Source organism: Equus przewalskii, chromosome 6 (genome assembly GCF_037783145.1).
Source record: "Equus przewalskii isolate Varuska chromosome 6, EquPr2, whole genome shotgun sequence".
Classification (NCBI taxonomy): Eukaryota; Metazoa; Chordata; class Mammalia; order Perissodactyla; family Equidae; genus Equus; species Equus przewalskii.
In genome coordinates, this window is record NC_091836.1 from 67,976,739 (window position 1) to 67,985,608 (window position 8,870).

The 8,870-nt window shown below is 46.4% G+C and overlaps 1 long non-coding RNA gene across 1 annotated transcript; it reads right to left on the reverse strand.

Moving 5' to 3' along the window:
* Positions 1 to 3,104: 3,104 nt before the first annotated feature.
* LOC139083954 (uncharacterized) lies at positions 3,105 to 7,589 on the reverse strand. The gene is made up of 3 exons (XR_011541142.1): positions 7,440 to 7,589; positions 4,885 to 5,583; positions 3,105 to 4,234 (listed from the first exon to the last, which is right to left on the reverse strand). It is a non-coding gene; the product is annotated as an uncharacterized lncRNA (long non-coding RNA).
* Between the last annotated feature and the right edge of the window lie 1,281 nt (positions 7,590 to 8,870).

Genomic DNA, 8,870 nt, shown 5'->3' on the forward strand with positions numbered 1-8,870 from the left:
CAAGGACATGTCTATCTTATTCACAGTTGTGTCCCCAGTGCCTAGCAGGGTGCCTAGGATATAGCTGAAGTGAGAAATTACCTGATGGATTTGGTCATCATATTGTCCTATCAAAGAGTTTAGAAGAAGATTTAGTGATGGGTATATAGAAACTAAGCAAAAGAAAATAACAAGACAATTATTAACTCTAGGAAAAACTAAAATCTTGCCAAAAATGAAAATATAACCACAAAGGCCTACACAGCTTGGCTGTGAATAATATTTATATAATCACAGTCAGGGCCAACAGGACTGTGTTAGTTATATTAGGTTCTGTTAGTTGTTGAAATTTTTCTATACTTGTTAGGAAATAGCAGTTACCTCAAGCTCCCTAAGTACCCCACTGCCACTTCTCCAGCTGCCACTGCTCCCCGTCTTAGAATTCCTTGAACTTTCTCAGGATCCAGCAACTAAAGAGATAATACCTGAGACAGTCAGGGCTCCAGAACCTTGTCAAGAAGACAGCATCTGTTTGAATCAGTCAGTGCCTGTGGCAATCAGCAACCTCCAGCCCGTCCTGGGCACTACCTTTGGCTCCCAAAGAAGGCTTACTTCAGTCCTGCTTGCTACACCTACCTGGGCCCGGGGAGCCCTGCACAGGAACCATCCAGGGACTGTTCTGGTACCCACCAGGCTTCCAGCCAATGGCTGGCCTGCCTCACCTCCCACACATCAGCCCCTGCCCCCTGAGTATTTTGCTTTCTCCCAACACGCTCAGACCTCACCAGGAGAGACGGCAGTCCTGGAGAGGATGCTGGCATCTCAGAGGGAAAATATTTTTAATGGTACTCTTGGTCATAATATGTAAATACCATATAATGATTTAACCAAAATTGTGATGTAGTTATATCGGAGGATGGAGCAGGGAAGTGGTGTTAGAGAAATCTTCCATTGTTCAAAATCAGTAGATAATTTCTGAACTTAAAAATCAAGAAACAACAATAGTGGTACACTATTTGGAAGACAGAAGTAAACACTAAAAGAAACAGCTGAAAGAGTTGAAGTGCCCAGTTGTCTCTGAGGAACAGGGCTTGGGGTGCAGACAGAAGGTACAGGATCTACTGTTGCTTATTATAAGCCTTAGAGAGAAATTTGACTTTTGAGCCATGTACATATTACTCTTTTTTTCTTTTTTAGGAGACTATTGCAGGAACGCTCATGAGAGGTGATGGCCAATGGTGATGGCAATGAGACGGAGATAAGAGGATCCAAGAATATTTAGGATATGAATTGGCGTAACTTGGTAATTGGCAGTGCAGAGGAGGAGGGAGGGGGAGGGGGGGAGAACCACACAGATTTGGGCATGCAGCTGGGCTTAGGGGATGACTGTCTCGTGATGAGCACTTGGATGCCAAGGGTCCCTCCAGGCTCCACATATAGCAAGAGTGACTACTCTGCTTAGAGAACTGGAACTAGTCCATGAGAAAGCGGTATTTGAGCTGGGTCTTGAAGAGAGTATGGAAGTTTCCAGTGCCACAAAGCGTGAGCTCTATGGTAAGCGAATGCGCTAAAGGAAGGATATTCTTGGACAAGGGTGATGGAGAATAACAGGAAGTACAAAGGCACAAAAGTGTGGGAGCGTCATTTTGAGGGGAAATAGTGAGTTGCCCCATGTGGCTGCAGTGTGGGAGGCAAACTGGGGGAGAAAATGGTGGGAAATAAAGCAGGAATGGGAATTTGTGGCGAGAGCCCAAAAGTCTATGTTGTAGTCCGAGTGGTCCTCTCCCCTGAGCTGATGGCAAAATAACAGGTACAAACTTCTGAGAAACAATTCAGAAATACACACGAGAAGCCATTAAAATGTGTCTAACCTCTGTCCTAGTGATCCCGATCCTGGGGATTGTTCCTAAAGAAGTACTTTTCTTAAAGGATGGAGTGAGTAATACACATTAAGATATGTATTGCATCATTATTGGAAATAGTGAAAAATTGGAAAACAACCAACATCTCCATCAGAGGAGAATACTTAAGTAAAAGATGGTGCATTCATCCAGTGAATAATAAATACACAGACTAGTGTGCCTGTAAGAACTTAGGTGGGCTTTCCAGGAGGCCTGCTTGGCCCAGGTGAGAGGAGAAGGTCCAATGTGTGCAAGAGAGTAAGGGTGGAAGCAAAGCGGACCCTAGGTCAACCCCAGCAAGGCCATGGGAAGGGGACCCTAGGTCAACCCCAGCAAGGCCATGGGAAGGGGACCCTAGGTCAACCCCAGCAAGGCCATGGGAAGCGGACCCTAGGTCAACCCCAGCAAGGCCATGGGAAGGGGACCCTAGGTCAACCCCAGCAAGGCCATGGGAAGGGGACCCTAGGTCAACCCCAGCAAGGCCATGGGAAGCGGACCCTAGGTCAACCCCAGCAAGGCCATGGGAAGGGGACCCTAGGTCAACCCCAGCAAGGGCATGGGAAGGGGACCCTAGGTCAACCCCAGCAAGGCCATGGGAAGGGGACCCTAGGTCAACCCCAGCAAGGCCATGGGAAGGGGACCCTAGGTCAACCCCAGCAAGGCCATGGGAAGGGGACCCTAGGTCAACCCCAGCAAGGCCATGGGAAGGGGACCCTAGGTCAACCCCAGCAAGGCCATGGGAAGGGGAGCTTCCATTTATTGGGCGTTTCCATTTTAGCATCTCATTTCGTCCTCACAGTAATCCCATGAGGGTGATACTAATACCATCCTTATTTTACAGACAAGGACCTGAGCCTCAAAAAGACAAAGTAATCTGCTCAGGGCCATCTAGCTTCAAAGTAGAGGAGTTGAGATTTCAACCCAAGTCTACATGATGGCAGAGCAGTCAGTGCTTTTCCTGTGTACCATGATGCCAATTGTCAATGACGGCCAAGTTATCCATAGGATGTCCCTTTTACATGGCCCTGGCATCTTTCTCTGGTCTTGGGGAAACAGGGCCAAGCCTGTGTGGACACCAGGGGTTGGCAGTAAGTAGTGAAAAGGAAAAAGCTGTGTGATATAATGCTGAGCAATAAGACTATGTAACTCTATCAGTGATAAAAGCTCCCCCAAAATTATGCTCACAGTCCACAGCAGGAAGGAGAAATGGAAACAGATAACGTATGAGTGAGTGCTTTTTCCTCTTTCTCTTATTTTTGGGGTTTCCATTCTTATCACTGTATTATTTGCACAATAAAAAAACAATTTACAATGAAAAATGGAGAGACTGAGAAAATATGAGTCCCTGGGGTGGGCCCATGGCCATGCCTTGAGTCCAGCTGCAGCTCCTGGCCTTCCAAAGCCATTCTGATGGCAGCACTCATAAAGAAGAAGTTGGCTGCTTCTAGACAAAGGGGGGAAGGAGAGAACCGTAGTGTGTGACCCATGCCAAGAGGCTTTGGGTCTTTGCCGTCATGCTTCAGATGTTGGTGTCATTGCTACATCCATGTGAAGCTCTAACCTGGGCTGGGGAGTTGTAGCTGTGACCAGTCCTTCCCAGCCCAGGCCCCTTTGCATCTGATGGTCGTTGAGGTTCCCTATTCATTTTCATTGTTGGCTCTCCTGCCTGCGGCTTGAGTTTGGCCTTGCTGGAGGAAGGGCCAGTACAGGATTTTCTCTGATTAAGGGACAGAGGCCAAGGTGACCTCAGCCAGCAAAGAGAACAGTGAAACAGCAGTATTCATGCCTGGGCTTCAGAGCTGGGGCCCAGCAATGTTTCTTTTGTTCATGCTAACACCCCACATCTCATTTGATTTTATTCTGTTCTCTAGATCACCATTCCTTTCAGGATTCCATGCATTTGCCCATGCTGTTCCCTCAGTCTGGAGTGCCCTTTCTCATGCTTCCCAACAAAGCCTCACTCTGCCCATCCTTTAACAACATTTCCTTGATGAAACTTTTCCCAATTTCCTTTTGGGGAATGAATCATTCCCTCCTCTGGCTCCCACAGCACTTGATTTGTATCTTTCCTGTGGCAATTGTATTTTTCTGCAGTATGTTATAGTTATTTATGTCCACGTCTGTTTCTCCTACTAAATAGTGAGCGTCTCAAGGTGGCCAAGGAACACATTTTACCCAGCTCTGATTCCCCCACAGTATGGCCGATGTTTGGCATATGGTAGGTGCTCAATCAATGTGTGGAATGACATTAGAGTACAATGGCTGAGTTCTTCTTCTTTCTGCATCATGGACTCTCTGGGAAAGCTGTTGAGACTGTAGGCAGATGACCAACTGATTTTATATCCATTTCTCTCCTGTGCATTTTGAAAGGGACAAGAAGAGGAACAGAATTAAAGCTATCTGTGGATCCATAGCCCAGAGATTTCAGCCAGAGGTCCTTAGAGGCGTAATAATATGAGTAATAACTAACATGTGCAGAGACTTTTACTTACACTCTCACACCCTTAACTCTGCCAGGTCTCACGGGGACTCTAGGAAGTAGGCTGGGTGGGCAGTATTTGGCTTGTCCCAACGTTACAGCCCAGGAAACCAAGGCTCAGAAAAATGAAGTGATTTGCTCAAGATTACATCACCTCAAAGTAGAACTGGGATGACTCGAACCCAGATCTGTTGACTCCAAACCCCATGCTCCTGGGACTGCAGAGGTGACAAGGACACGGGATCTCCTCTTCTTGATAAACCTTTGCAGAATGAAGGAAGGAAGCCCAACTCTGGGAAGATGGTGGCATGGGAGGACTCTGAACTCATCCCCTCCCATGGACACAACAAATCTACAACTACCTGTGGAACAACTTCCTCTGAGAGAGATCTGGGAACTGGACTAAAAGAATCCCCACAACAAAGGACAACACTGACAGGGGTGCAGGAGGCAGGAAGCCCATCATTTAACCCTTGATAAGGTGCGCCCGCCTCAGGCCCCAGTTATTACCTCCTGCACGTTTACCTGTTCCTCCAGGGGTTTGGCTCCTCAGGGGTAGGGACCATGCCTTCTCCTTTATTTCTCTCCCCAAACCTCAGGTCTTTGGCAACCCCTACACTTTTGTTGGGTCTTGGTCTCCATTTCTGTAAAGAGAGGAGGCTGAGCCAGAAGTTTAAATTGGGTCACATTCCCACCAGCGTCCAGCACAGAGCCTGGCCCACAGTTGCCATCACCCTCCTCATGGACATCTCCCAGCTCCAACACTAGAGGCCTCCAGGATTCCAGCTGACATGATGGAGTGTGTACCCCGCACGTTGCAACCTCTTCCCAGGCTGGCTGCGGAAACAGAGCCTCCTCCAGACAGCAGGGCTGCTCCGCTCACGCGGATCAAGTTGGGAGCCTCATTAGTCATGTCAGATGACATAGTTAACACTCGGGGCAGGCACAGCCAGTTCATCAAAAGCTCCTATGTGCCTGGCTCCATCGCTGCAGCTGAGGAACTACTGTATGTGGAGCAGGCAGCACATCAGAGGAGCAGCGCCAGAGCACTTCCAAATTGGTTTTGATTAATTGCATAGACATGTCTTTAATTGGTGCCAGGATAGCGGCCAGAGAACTTATGGGAAAGCAGGATGTTATGCTTTCATTCCCTGAAGTCCCATAAAGCAATGAAAGATGAGGAACAGAATCACCGCTCGTTGAAAATTTATCGACCGTGCAGACCTAGAAAACACAAATAACTATCTGAATCGAAACCTAACCTCATTTTCCCAACTCATTGGAAGGCATGCATGTCCCCCTCGGTGCCCCTGCCTGCCTGCTGAGATGTACAACTGAGCAAAAGGTGTGATTTCTAAGAAATGAGTGCTGTAGCCCAGAGACGGCACATTCAGCTTCCCCCAGATGGGCGCGGGGGTAGCTGGGAAGGCCCCTCCCCTCAGAGCCGGCTCAGACTCCGTTTCTATGAGCTGATATCAGAGGCTCATTCATTTCGGGTGAAGCATTCGTTCTCCATTCATTCTTTCTTTTCCCCCCGTTGGAGATTTAAGACCCGTGTATTGAGTGTGTACATATACAAAGCACTTTTCTGGCGGTGTTGGGAATACAGATGGAGTCAAGTGCAGACCCTTCCCTCAGGGAAATAGCTATCTAGGGGAAAAGAGGGGACAGATCCACAGATTAACTAATGGGTGAAGGGAGGCACCACATAGAAGATGAAGCATTGGGATTTGGCATCAAGAGGACTTGGGTTCAGATCTTAGCTCTGATTCTTATTCCTAAGCCACCTTGGAAGTCACTTTGATTCTCTGAGTTTTAACTACAGAATAGGATAGTAATACTTGCACATGGCGGTGGGGAGGCTTATAAGAATCAGCAGAGGTGAAAGGACCCAGCACAGGGCCTGCCACTCATGAGTAAATGGTTGCTAATTCTGAATAAGCTTCACCAGGGAGGTTCTGATAGAGTGCTATGGGAGAGTTCATATATTCAAGGAACAGATGTTTACTGATCGCAGCCCCTGTGCCTGGATCTGTGCCCAGGGATTTAGTTAGCAAGAGGGAGCGGCAATGCTAGAGTATGGTAAGAATGGCAGACTGTTACAGGTGTGCCTCAGAAGTCTACTCAGAGTCCATGGGCGGGAAAGGAGACAGTGGTCCCCTCTATCTGGGGAAATCAGGAGAGATTTGCCCGAGGAGGTGATGCTCGAGCCAGGTCCTAAAAGATGAGGTTTTCGTTTGCAGATAAAGCAAGAAAGGGGATTCCATGCTCAATGCCAGAGTTTCCTTCCTTTTGTTCCTAGAGCAAGCAGAGGTTATCCCCTGGGATCTTGGAATCTGCTCTCTTTATATGGAAAGGTCTTCCCCTGATTTTCCCACAGCTGACTCCTTGACATTCATAACCTGATGTTTTCTTACTTGTTCCTTTGTTTTTTGTATGTCTCCCCTGCTAGAATGACAGGTCCACAGGAACATGGGACCTGGGCTGGCTTTTTCTCCACTCTATGACAACATCTAGAACACTGCCTGGCATGGCGTAGGCACTCAAGATCTGTTTGTTACATGAGTAAATAAATAAACAACAGGAGGCACAGGAAGGAATACTGCAATCAAGGACTTATAAGCACAGTGCCCGGTGTACAGCGGGCATTGAAGTTTTTTCTCATAAAATTGAACCACGAGGAGTGCCTGAAGCACAGACCGGAGGAATTGAGCTGCACCTGAAGGCAGAGAAGGATGACAATGTGATGGGGATGTTGGGGAGGGCATCAGAAGGATTAAGTCAGATAACTTTTAAATCTCTATCAACGCTGAGCTTCTAAGGATTTCTCCCAAACACATCAGCTCTTGCCATGCTTCCTGGCCCCCTCGCTCACTCCCTTCCTTTCCACTCCACCCTGTCTGGAGGCTGTAAGGACCTCTGACACACCATTTCCTGCCAATGTAAATGATGGACTGATGTGTGATGCTCGTTCTCAGTTTTTACCATGCCCCAGGTGGAGATGGCCCCATCACTGAGGGTGGAGGCCCCAAGCACAGCCAGTCTTTCCACAGAGTGGCAAAAAAGGGGGAATTGTTTACCGACCAGCCCCTTCCTGGCCCTGCTCCCACATCATTTTATGTCCTCTGGTCCTGGATCAGCTCCTCAGTTGGATGCACCCCAGTTCACTTGCTGGAGCACTGATGTGTGACTGTTTAACTGCCGCTGCTTCCTGTCTCAGGGATCCTGGGCTTCAGGGACCATGGGAAAGAGACAAGAAAGAGAGCTTTATATGAGGTTAGCTTTGACAGTAACTAACTTGCACTTACATAGTGCTTAACAATTTACAAAGCCCTAGAGAACTCCTATTCATCCTTCAAGACCCTGCACAAATGTTACCTCTTTTCACCAACCTTCAACTCTTCCAGGCAGAGCTAATCCTTCCCTGCACACTTTGCAAAACCTCCATTATAGCCCTCATTACCTTGTAATTAATTTGTTTGTATACGTGTCTCATTTCCTCCATTAAACCATCAGCTCCTTCCAGGCAGATCTCATCTCTTCCAGTAAAACACATTTCTTTCTTTCTTAAAAAATAATTTTCATTATATATATTTTTCTAAATATTTATAGTTACAATGATCAAAAATTGTATATATAAAAGCATAATTGAAAATCACCTATAGTTTTATCACCTAGATAAAACCACTGGTAAAATTTTGAGTATGTCTTGAGCCTTTTTTTTAACATATAGAAAGCAAAAGTGGGACTATATAATGCATGTAGTTTTATCATCTATTCTACCATGAACATTCGAACATCACTGACAATTCTTCAAAAACATCATTTTAAATGGCTGCATTATTTCATTTAATGAGTATACACAATTTCCCTGATGATTTCCCTATTGTGGGACATTTGAGTTACTTCTTTTTACAGATAAAATGAATAGCTGTATCCGTAAATCTTTGTCCGCCTCTTTGACTATTTCGCTAAGAAAGATTCCTAGAAATGGAATTTCTAGGTCAACTGGTTTAAACTCTTCAAAGGTTCTTGATGCTCACCGCCAAATTGCTCTGAGGGGCCAATTTACAATTCCCCCAGCGCACGAGGGTGCCCCTCACACAGGCCCTGCCCTGAATTATGGATTATCCTATTGGTATCTTTACCAAGTCCAGTGTGCTTTTCACAGTGCCCCTCAAAGCAAGTAATGTTTTTTAAACACAGCAGAAATTATACAAGCAAACTTACCGTTGTCTTTTTCCAAGATATCAACCAGGGAGGGCATATTTATCTGAACAGGGCTTCTACTGCTTTACACATTTCTATAATGCTGATCTGAAAATTGCCTGCAGGTCAGACAACCCATTCTTTCACATCTAAATTGCAATACAATTCTGTCTTTGGGGAAGGATTTTTCACTTTTGGCAACAGTCGAAAGCCATTTGGAACTCATGGTAAATGAGATGAGGAGCTGCAGCTGGGTTTGGGGTCCGACATGAGGTGTCATTTTACAGTAATGAGATTGAGGT